The sequence below is a fragment of the Nerophis ophidion genome, linkage group LG17, assembly GCF_033978795.1.
Source record: "Nerophis ophidion isolate RoL-2023_Sa linkage group LG17, RoL_Noph_v1.0, whole genome shotgun sequence".
NCBI classification, from domain to species: domain Eukaryota; kingdom Metazoa; phylum Chordata; class Actinopteri; order Syngnathiformes; family Syngnathidae; genus Nerophis; species Nerophis ophidion.
Genome location: NC_084627.1, coordinates 45,755,420 through 45,766,861, shown reverse-complemented (window position 1 = coordinate 45,766,861; position 11,442 = coordinate 45,755,420). Strand labels below are relative to the sequence as shown.

Sequence of the window (11,442 nt, the reverse complement as noted above, 5' to 3'; positions counted from 1 at the left end):
ACCCGCCGCGGCTCTGAGCTGGATCCGCTCCGCATCCATGATCAAACCTTACCTCCGCGGCGGGTGCGCTTGGGACCCGCACATGCCGCACGTACATCCGCCGCGGACCAGCAACAGACTCATAAAAACCCTGGCTCATCCGGCCCGAGTCCATAATGGACCCGTTTATCTTATTTTCAAAATCCCTTCTGTTCTTGCTGTAGGATAAAATAGGAAACTAACACTAGTGTTAGTTTCCTATTTTATCCTAGTGATATATCACTCGGCCCTACTACAGCAATACAGGCCTAAGCTTATAAGCTTTGTATTTTTTAATTATTTGTTAATGAAACTGCGTGGGCAGTTTCATTAACGTCCTTCCTGCGCGGTAAAACAACACACAACAGCAGCAGTCCGTTTTTCGTCCACCGTAAAGCAGTTCGTCTGCCGTAAACAGCAATGTTGTGACACTCTTAAACAGGACAATACTGCCATCTACTGTACATGCATATGGTTAGAAAAACAAGGATGGACATTTCAACCCTTAACTCAACAATGAGTGTTATGTGTGTGTAAATGTGTAAATAAATGAACCCTGAAATTCAGGTATTTCTTTTATTTACTCCTCCCCTCTGAACCACGCCCCCAAGCACTAATTGAATGCATTTTAATTGTGGATTTAAAAAGAAATATATTGATTAATGCATGGCCCCATGTTGCTCTCTGATATTACCAGAGTTTAAATGTGTAAGTTGCTAATAAAACTAAATTGACGTCAACTGCTTAGAGCAGGGGTGTCCAAAGTGTGACCGAGGACCCATTTGCGGCCCACAGGTAATTTTTTTAAGGGCCCCATGCATACTTGCCAACACTCCTGGATTTTCCGGGAGATTCCCGAAATTCAGCGCCTCTCCCGAAAACCTCCGTGGACGAATTTTCTCACGAAAATCTCCCGAAATTCAGGCGGAGCTGGAGGCCACGCCCCTTCCAGTTCCATGCCGACCTGAGTGATGTGTATAAAGAGCGTGTCTGCTCAATGACGTTATAACTGTAGAATGATCGAGGGCGAGTTCTTGGTTTCTTATGTGCCCACACAGCAAAAAAACACTCCGGAGGTATCGCGCATTCCGGTCCTCCCAGCGCGGTAAAACAACACACAACAGCAGCAGTCCGTTTTCGTCCACCGTAAAGCAGTTAGTCTGCCGTAAACAGCAATGTTGTGACGCTCTTAAACAGGACAATACTGCCATCTACTGTACATGCATATGGTTGGATAAACAAGGATGGACATTTCAACCCTTAACTCAACAATGAGTGTTATGTGTGTGTAAATGTGTAAATAAATGAACCCTGAAATTCAAGTATTTCTTTTATTTACTCCTCCCCTCTGAACCAAGCACTAATTTAATGCATTTTAATTGTAGATTTAAAAAGAAATATATTGATAAATGCATGGCCCCATGTTGCTCCCTGACATTACCAGAGTTTAAATGTGTAAGTTGCTAATTAAACTAAATTGAATTCAACTGCTTGGAGCAGGGGAGTCCAAAGTGTGGCCCAGGGGCCATTTGCGGCCCGCAGGTCATTTTTTAAGGGCCCCATGCATACTTGCCAACACTCCCGGATTTTCCGGGAGACTCCCGAAAATCAGCGCCTCACCCGAAAACCTCCCGGGACAAATTTTCTCCCGAAATTCAGGCGGAGCTGGAGGCCACGCCCCCTCCAGCTCCATGCGGACCTGAGTGATGTGTATAAAGAGCGTGTCTGCCCAATGACGTTATAACTGTAGAATGATCGAGGGCGAGTTCTTGGTTTCTTATGTGCCCACACAGCAGAAAACACTCCGGAGGTATCGCGCATTCCGGAACGGACCCGCGAAACGGACCCGTATCGGGGTCCACTTGCCCTCAGGAACTGATCCGCCACGGAGGCTGGTCGCGGACCCGCCGCGGCACCGAGCTGGATCCGCTTCGCATCCATTATCGAACCTTACCTCCGCGGCGGGTGCGCTTGGGACCCGCACATGCCGCACGTACATCCGCCGCGGACCAGCAACGGACTCATAAAAACCCTGGCTCATCCGGCCCGGGTCCATTACGGACCCGTTTATCTTATTTTCTAAATCCCTTCTGTTCTTGCTGTAGGATAAAATAGGAAACTAACACTAGTGTTAGTTTAACACTAGTGTTAGTTTCCTATTTTATCCTAGTGATATATCACTAGGCCCTACTACAGCAATATAGGCCTAAGCTTATAATTCTTATATTTTTAAATAATGTGTTAATGAAACTGCTCAACAATAAACCCATGGGTTTATTGTTAGGCAGTTTCATTAACGTCCTCCCTGTGCGGTAAAACAACACACAACAGCAGCAGTCCGTTTTCGTCCACCGTAAAGCAGTTCGTCTGCCGTAAACAGCAATGTTGTGACACTCTTAAACAGGACAATACTGCCATCTACTGTACATGCATATGGTTAGAAAAACAAAGATGGACATTTCAACCCTTAACTCAACAATGAGTAGATGAGTGTTATGTGTGTGTAAATGTGTAAATAAATGAACCCTGAAATTCAAGTATTTATTTTATTTACTCCTCCCCTCTGAACCACGCCCCCAAGCACTAATTTAATGCATTTTAATTGTAGATTTAAAAATAAATATATTGATAAATGCATGGCCCCATGTTGCTCCCTGATATTACCAGAGTTTAAATGTATAAGTTGCTAATAAAACTAAATTGACTTGAACTGGTTAGAGCAAAGTGGTTTTCACTGAGGGCCACGTCGCAGTCATGTTTGGCCCTAGGGGTCCGTTTGTAAAAGTGAATATTATTATTACATGATTTTTAATGCATTTTAATAGTAGATCTAAAAAGAAATATATTAATAAATACATGGCCCCATGTTGCTCTCTGATATTACCAGAGTTTGATTGTATACGTCTCTAATAAAACTAAATTGACTTGAACTGGTTGGAGCAAAGTCATTTTTTACTGAGGGCCACTTTGCAGTCATGTTTGGCCCCAGAGGGCCGCTCTTGTCAGGCTTGCCACTGACAGTTTGTTTGTGTTTTAGTTTTTCCTCTGTGTGTGTTTAGTATTTCCTGTTTTTAGAATTATGCAATTAAAGCAGACGACTTATAGCTGGGATTGGTGCTGGAACAAAATGTCCGCTACAATCCGTGACGTCATGCGCACGCGTCATTATACCGCGATGTTTTCAACAGGATACTTGGCGCAAAATTTAAAATTGCAATTTAGTAAACTAAAAAAGCCGTATTGGCATGTGTTGCAATGTTAATATTTCATCATTGATATATAAACTATCAGACTGTGTGGTCGGTTGTAGCGGACATTTTTTTCCAGCCCGATCCCAGCTATAAGTAGTCTGCTTTAATCACATTTTTCCACAGTATTCTGGACATCTGTGTTGCTGAATCTTTTGCAATTTGTTCAATTAATAATGGAGAAGTCAAAGAAGAAAGATGTAGGTGGGAAACGGTGTACTGCGGCCGCCTTTACCCACACAAACACAGCCGGTGTTTCCTTGTTTAAAATTCCCGAAGGTAAATATTAACTATGGAACAGAGCGGTCAAGCAAACATGGTTCCCTACCACATGTCAACCGGCAGGTTTCGGTGAGAATATTGTGGTAATAAGTCGGCTCTTACCGTAGACATAAGCGGAACTTGCATCCTCCTGTGGCCACACCCTTCCGACTTTTTCATGTTTATTGTTCTTCGGTCAATGGTCAACAAAGCAAACAAACAGTTGTACATTCATGGATTGAAAATAAAAAGTTGTACATTCACAGATTGAAAATAAAGAATGTTGCAGACCATATAATCTCACTAAAACACTAGTAACACAATAAGCAGATAAGGGATTTTCCAGAATTGTCCTAGTAAATGTGTCCAATAACATCTGAATCGCTCCCACTGCCCTCGCATTTTTTTTTCTTTCTAGTCCTTCACTCTCACTTTCCTCATCCACGAATCTTTCATCCTCGCTCAAATTAATGGGGAAATTGACGCTTTCTCGGTCCGAATCGCTCTAGCTGCTGGTGGCCATGATTGTAAACAATTTTCAGATGTGAGGAGCTCCACAACCCGTGACGTCACGCACACATCGTCTGCTACTTCCGGTACAAGCAAGGCTTTTTTATTAGCGACCAAAAGTTGCGAGCTTCATCGTCGATGTTCTCTACTAAATCCTTTCAGCAAAAATATGGCAATATGGCGAAATGATCACATAGAATGGACCTGCTATCCCCGTTTAAATAAGAACATCTCATTCCAGTAGGCCTTTAAATAAGAACGTTTACCCTGTTGTAGTTTCACACCCCAACCAGTAGGTGGTAATAAAGTGCAACCGGAACACTGTATTGGATACCGGAAGTAGAACAAAACACACAAAAAAAGATTAAATAAGTTCAACACCACCTTTAGGTATGTTTGGGTTAATAATATACACAAAAATGTGAGGTTATGACTGTCATGTTTGAAAAAGAGGACGATATTCGTCTGAAGTACATGACCTCCGTGGCTGCCGGGCAGAGGGCGTGTCATAGCGGGGAGTGTCCCGGGACAAGCGGCTTTAAAACGGCCGCCCTGCGCTCAGCTGCCACGCCGTCTCGACGCCTCCCTTCCCCCGCAGCAGCCTGAAGCCTTCACCGCGGCTCTCTTTCACATTACAACCTCCGGGCTCTGTCAGGTACGCCCAATTTTTACTCAACCACTCCAATGTTTGGACCTTATTGTTGTCTTATTAACGGGATATAACGTTCATTCACCGGGGATTAAGTACGGTGGCCTGTTTAGTCCTGCTTTATTAACTAGTACCAGCAGTTGCATGCTGCAGACAGCTGTTGCCATATAAGGACATCAACTCTATGCAGGATGGCAATGCTGTGTGGCTTTAACATCAAATTAAAGAACGATGACCTCATCAGACAGGGATGACATTCTCAGGAGGAGACATCTGCTGTTGCCACGGAAACGCCTAAGCCAGGGGTGTCAAAACTCTTTTTAGATAGGGGGGGGGCAACATGGAGAAAAATCTGGTGAAAAATATAACTAGCCCATTCTGAAATTGTAAAAACCCTAATGCTGTTTTTTTTTACCCTAAGTTCATACTTGCCAACCTTGAGACCTCCGATTTCGGGAGGTGGGGGGTTGGGCGTGGTTAAGAGGGGTGGAGCATATTTACAGCTAGATTCACCAAGTCAAGTATTTCATACATATAAAAGAAATACTAGAATTTCAAAGTTCATTTATTTACACGTTTACACAGACATAATACTCATCTACTCATTGTTGAGTTAAGGGTTGAATTGCCCATCCTTGTGTTTCTAACCATATGCATGTACAGTAGATGGCTGTATTGTCCTGTTTAAGAGTGTCACAACATTGCTGTTTACGGCAGACGAACTGCTTTACGGTAGACGAAAACGTGACTGCTGTTGTTGTGTGTTATTTTTTTATTATTTTTTTTTTTTTGTATTTTTTTTTGTCCAGTCCAGCTTCTCAGGCAAATCATATAGTTGATGTAGATGCCCATATCTTCTGTTCAGATTTACTTTACAAAAGAGAAGTGTAGGATACTTCTCTTGTTGCCTTATTTGAATTTGACTTTATTAAATGTATTTATATTATCATTTGGTGCAGCCAGGCCTGAGCAGGAGGGGATGGAAAGAGAAAAAAAGGAAGACAGAGGGGGAAATTGTGGGGATAAAAGGGGGTTTAGACAGAGAGACAAAAACACCAACAGCAAATACAACAATAACAACAACAACAATAGAACAACACCAGCACATACATAATATGTACAAATATGATCGTAAAAGTGATAGCAAATAAGCAGTTAGTGAAATAAATAATATAGTAATGACAATGAGCATTTTTACACTAAAACTGGAGCAATACAAATACCAATAGAATAAGCGCTATTGATCATGAACAAAACCAATAGTTTACCTCTATTATCAACAATAAAGTTGTTCAAATGCAACGATACGTATACATAATGATAGCTAGAAAGATAATAAAAAAATAAATAAATAAATGAAAAAAAAAAAAAAACCCAAAAAAGAAGAAGGAATACCGAAAGATGAAAGGGAAGAGAGAGAGGCAACCTATATTAATCTTGTAGATTGTTATAGTTGTTGTGTGTTGTTACCGCGCTGGGAGGACGTTAATGAAACTGCCTAACAACAAACCCACATAAGAAACCAAGAACTCGCCCTCGGTCATTCTAAAGTTATAACGTCATTGGGCAGACTTGCTGTTTATATTGTGGGAAAGCGGAGGTGAAAACAGGCTGTCGACACGTCACTCAGGTCCGCATGGAGCTGGAGGGGGCGTGGCCTCCAGCTCCGCCTGAATTTCGGGAGAAAATTTGTCCCGGGAGGTTTTCGGGAGAGGCGCCGAATTTCGGGATTCTCCCGGAAAATCCGGGAGGGTTGGCAAGTATGACTAAGTTACATTTAAAGCAGTGTGGGTGGCACTGGGAGCTGGTGGGTAAAGTGCCTTGCCCAAGGACACAACGGCAATGACTAGGACGGCGGAAGCGGGTATCGAACCTGCAACCCTTCAAGTCGCTGACACGGCCAATCTACCAACCGAGCTATACCACCTATCCGACAATTCTAATTTTATTTTTTTATGTTGTTTTTTTTTTGTTTTCTGCTCCTTTTGTCAAAGAAAACTATGTTTTTTTTAATGGCAAAAACACAAAATTTGCTAAATCTTCCACAAATTTTTTTTTACAATGTGGAATATTTGATGTGGTTATGGGTCAATAATTTATAAAAACATTGATTTTGTTTCAATATTAGGTTTTAATCAATGACAGTTTTTAAGAGAAAAAACAGCTTTGTTTTAATAGTCAACATTACAACTTTTTCTAAATTACATTCAACCTGTAAGCTTTTTTTTTATTCCACTTTTGTTTATTTGAATAATATCTTTAGAATGTGCCGTGAGCCTTCAAAACATTAGCTGCGGGCCGCAAATGGCCTCTGGACCACACTTTTGACACCGTTGCTATAGATCAGGGGTGCCCACACTTTTTCCGCAGGCGAGCTACTTTTCAACTGACCAACTCGAGGGGATCTACCTCATTTATATATATCATTTATATTTATTTATTTATGAAAGAGACATTTTTGTAAACAAGTTAAATGTGTTTAATGATAATACAAGCATGTGTAACACATATAGATGTCTTTCTTTCACGAAGACAAGAATATAAGTTGGTGTATTACCTGATTCTGATGACTTGCATTGATTGGAATCAGACAGTAATGATGATAACGCCCACATTTTCAAATGGAGGAGAAAAAAAGTTGTCCTTTCTGTACAATACCACATGAAAGTGGTTGGTTTTTGGCATCTAATTCATCCAGCTTCCATACACTTTACAAGAAAAACATTGGCGGCAAATTCCGTAGCTTGCTTGATTGACATTCACGGCACCCGAGGGTCTTGTGAGATGACGCTGGCTGCTGCCAGTTCATTATTATGAAAAACTGACCGAGAGGAAGGCGAGAAACACTTTTTATTTCAACAGACTTTCGCGCCGTCCCTTCCGTCAAAACTCTAAAGGCCGACTGCACATTTCCTATCTTCACAATAAAAGCCCTGCTTCATGCTGCCTGCGCTAACAAAATAAGAGTCTCGGAAAGCTGGCGTGCACAAGCGATGTGCACGCCAGCTTTCTGAGGGATCGCTTGTGCACGCCAGTTTTCCGAGACTCTGTATTTAGTTAGCGCAGGCAGCATGAAGCAGGGCTTTTATTGTGAAGGTAGGAAATGTGCAGTCGGCCTTTAGAGTTTTGACGGAAGGTACGGCGCGAGAGTCTGTTGAAATAAAAAGTGTTTCTCGCCTTCCTCTCGGTCATATTTTCATAATAATGATCTTGCAGCAGCCAGCGTCATCTCACAAGACCCTCCGGTACCGTGAATGTCATTTAAGTGACGTCTTGGTGAAGATTGATGATCACTAATTTTTAGGTCTATTTTTTTTAAAAGCCTGGCTCGAGATCGACTGACACACCCCCCGCGGTCGACTGGTAGCTCGCGATCGACGTAATGGGCACCCCTGCTATAGATAATAAAAAATGTAATCTGATAAATCTATCACTAAATTTGTTGACCTACAAAGTAGTAGTCCAAAAAAAAATAAGGCGGGCTTCTGGAAATGCGCGTCCTTTCTGATTTCAATGCGTAAAAAGACACAAATAGTGCGTCAACGCCAACACTGAACAATAACCTCATCAGACATGGATGACACTCACAGTTTCTGCTGTTGCCATAGAAACGTCTAAGCAAATAATGAGGGCGACAGAGGAAGTTAGTGTCAACATCCTGAGTGAGTAGGTATCAGCAGCCATGATTGTTTGTGTGGGGACGAGATATAGACACACTGTTGCCATCCAGATCACAATCCGCCACCTCATCCGTGATAATCCACCCCGAGAGGCCTCCAACAACTGCGTGGTCGACGGGGATTTGGATGTTTGTGTACGCTCCAAAGAGGAGACCAAAAAAAAAGCAATATATTTTTTATTTGGCGAGCAATCTTAGTTGGGATTTCCACTAAGTTGTCTGAAGAAAAGTGGAAGTTTTTGCACAAAGTACACTATACTGCCAAAAGTATCTGGCCACCTGCCTTTACTCCATACTTGCCAACCCTCCCGGATTTTCCGGGAGACTCCCGAATTTCAGTGCCTCTCCTGAAAATCTCCGGGGACAACCATTCTCCCGGATTTCTCCTGATTTCCAAGCGGATTTGAGTGAGGACAGCCTGTCGTCACGTCCACTTTTCCTCCATATAAACAGCGTGCCTGCCCAGTCACGTTGTAACATCTACAGCAGGGGCGCTCACACTTTTTCTGCAGGCGAGCTACTTTTCAATTGACCAAGTCGAGGAGATCTACCTCATTCCTATTTATAATTTATATTTATTTATTTATGAAAGAGACATTTTTGTTAACAAGTTAATGGTGTTTAATGATAATACAAGCATGTTTAACACACATAGATTCCTTTCTTTCATGAAGACAAGAATATAAGTTGGTGTATTACCTGATTCTGATGACTTGCATTGATTGGAATCAGACAGTAATGATGATAACGTCCGCATTTTCAAATGGAGGAGAAAAAAAGTCCTCTTTTAAATGATAAATGGGTTGTACTTGTATAGCGCTTTTCTACCTTCAAGGTACTCAAAGCGCTTTGACACTACTTCCACATTTACCCATTCACACACACATTCACACACTGATGGAGGGAGCTGCCATGCAAGGCAGCCAACCAGCACCCATCAGGAGCAAGGGTGAAGTGTCTTGCTCAGGACACAACGGACGTGACGAGGTTGGTTCTAGGTGGGATTTGAACCAGTGATCCTCGGGTAGCGCACGGCCACTCTTCCACTGCGCCACGCCGTCCCTTTTCTGTCCAATACCACATGAAAGTGGTTGGATTTGGCATCTCATTTGTCCAACTTGCATACTCGTTTTTAAACACTTTGTTATGAGAGTAGCATATGTGTGTGTGGCCCTTTAATGTCTGGCAGCAGGTGAGTGACGTCAGTGAGTGTGCGGGTGGGCAAGCAAGTGAGAAAGCGGTCGCTGAGGGCGGGGGAGAAATACATTGGCATCAAACTCCGTGGCTTGCTAGCTTGTGCACGCTAGCTTTCTGAGACTCTTATTTTGTTAGCACAGGCAGGATGAAACAGGTATTTTATGGTGAAGACAGGAACTGTGCAGTCGGTCTTTAGAGTTTTGACAGTAGGTACGGAGTCTCTAGAAATAAAATGTGTTTCTCTGCGTCCGCCCTGTTAGTGATTTTTTTCTTAAATATGAGCTCGCAGCAGCCAGCGTCATCTCACAAGATCCTCGGGTGCCGAGAATGTCAAACAACTGACGAAAGTGAAGTCTTGGTATGATTGATGATTGCTCATTTTTATGTATATTTTTTAATGCCTGGCTTGACATCGACTGACACACCCTCCGAGATCGACCAGTCGATCGCGATCGACGTAATGCCCACCCCTGATCTACGGCTTTTGGAGAGTACGCAACTGCCCACACAACAAGCAAGCCTTGTCCGGAATAGTCCGATTGCATCCCGGGAGAACAAACCTCCCAGTAAGCTGCGACCCCACCCGTTAAGACAACTTTAACATCAAAACTGTAGCCACTATTATGATGTGCAGTGCTGTTTGGAAATGACCGAAAGTGATTCAATGGTTAAATTCTGCGCTTTTGGGTGTTCTAGGAGTTATTACGATAATTTACGTCACAGCAGATTAGACCAGGAGCAAATGTCTGCATAAAATCAATCAATCAATGTTTATTTATAAAGCCCCAAATCACAAATGTCTCAAAGGGCTGCACAAATCATTACGACTACAACATCCTCGGAAGAACCCACAAAAGGGCAAGGAAAACTCACACCCAGTGGGCAGGGAGAATTCATATCCAGTGGGACGCCAGTGACAATGCTGACTATGAGAAACCTTGGAGAGGACCTCAGATGTGGGCAACCCCCCCCCCCCCCCCCCCCCCTCTAGGGGACCGAAAGCAATGGATGTCGAGCGGGTCTAACATGATACTGTGAAAGTTCAAACCATAGTGGCTTCAACACAGCCGCGAGAGTTCAGTTCAAAGCGGATCCAAGACAGCAGCGAGAGTCCCGTCCACTGGAAACCATCTCAAGCGGAGGCGGATCAGCAGCGTGGAGATGTCCCCAACCGTTACACAGGCGAGCGGTCCATCCTGGGTCTCGACTCTGGACAGCCAGTACTTCATCCATGGTCATCGGACCGGACCACCTCCACAAGGGAGGGGGGGGACATAGGAGAAAAAAGAAAAGAAGCGGCAGATCAACTGGTCTAAAAAGGAGGTCTATTTAAAGGCTAGAGTATACAGATGAGTTTTAAGGTGAGACTTAAATGCTTCTACTGAGGTAGCATCTCGAACTGCTACCGGGAGGGCATTCCAGAGTACTGGAGCCCGAACGGAAAACGTTCTATAGCCCGCAGACTTTATAACCCTAACCCTAACTTTTAAAAGTTAGGGTTAGGGTTATCATATAGTAGATGTTTGTTACCGTTTGCATTCATTACATTTTTGTTGTGTTTTGCTTGATTGTAAAAGATGCATAACTATGGAGGAGCTGGTTCATATGTTGTTAATATTCAGTGTTTTATTGTTCATAGTTAACATTTTAAATCCCAATTTTTTTATTTTATTGTACATTCTGGGTGTCCTATTCAGTAAAAAAAAACGTAAAATTCCATTCCAGTTTTTTTGAGGTGGTCTGTCATAACTTTTTTAGAACTCTAACGGACATCGTGACTTTTGGTATTATTGTTCCTGGGAAAAAAAAGGACCCAAACACACATACTGTACAGGTTTTTACAGCTAAATGTGTATATATATCATTTATACACACATACA

General features: G+C 42.7%; 1 protein-coding gene across 2 annotated transcripts in view; it reads left to right on the top strand.

Annotated features, from left to right (window-relative positions):
• Positions 1-4,535: 4,535 nt before the first annotated feature.
• Positions 4,536-11,442, top strand: part of gsna (gelsolin a) — a 77,739-nt gene continuing 70,832 nt past the window's right edge. For both annotated transcript variants that reach the window (XM_061877050.1, XM_061877049.1), the window contains exon 1: positions 4,536-4,692. The gene's annotated coding sequence lies outside the window, so the exon portion shown is untranslated. The remainder of the gene's footprint in view (positions 4,693-11,442) is intronic.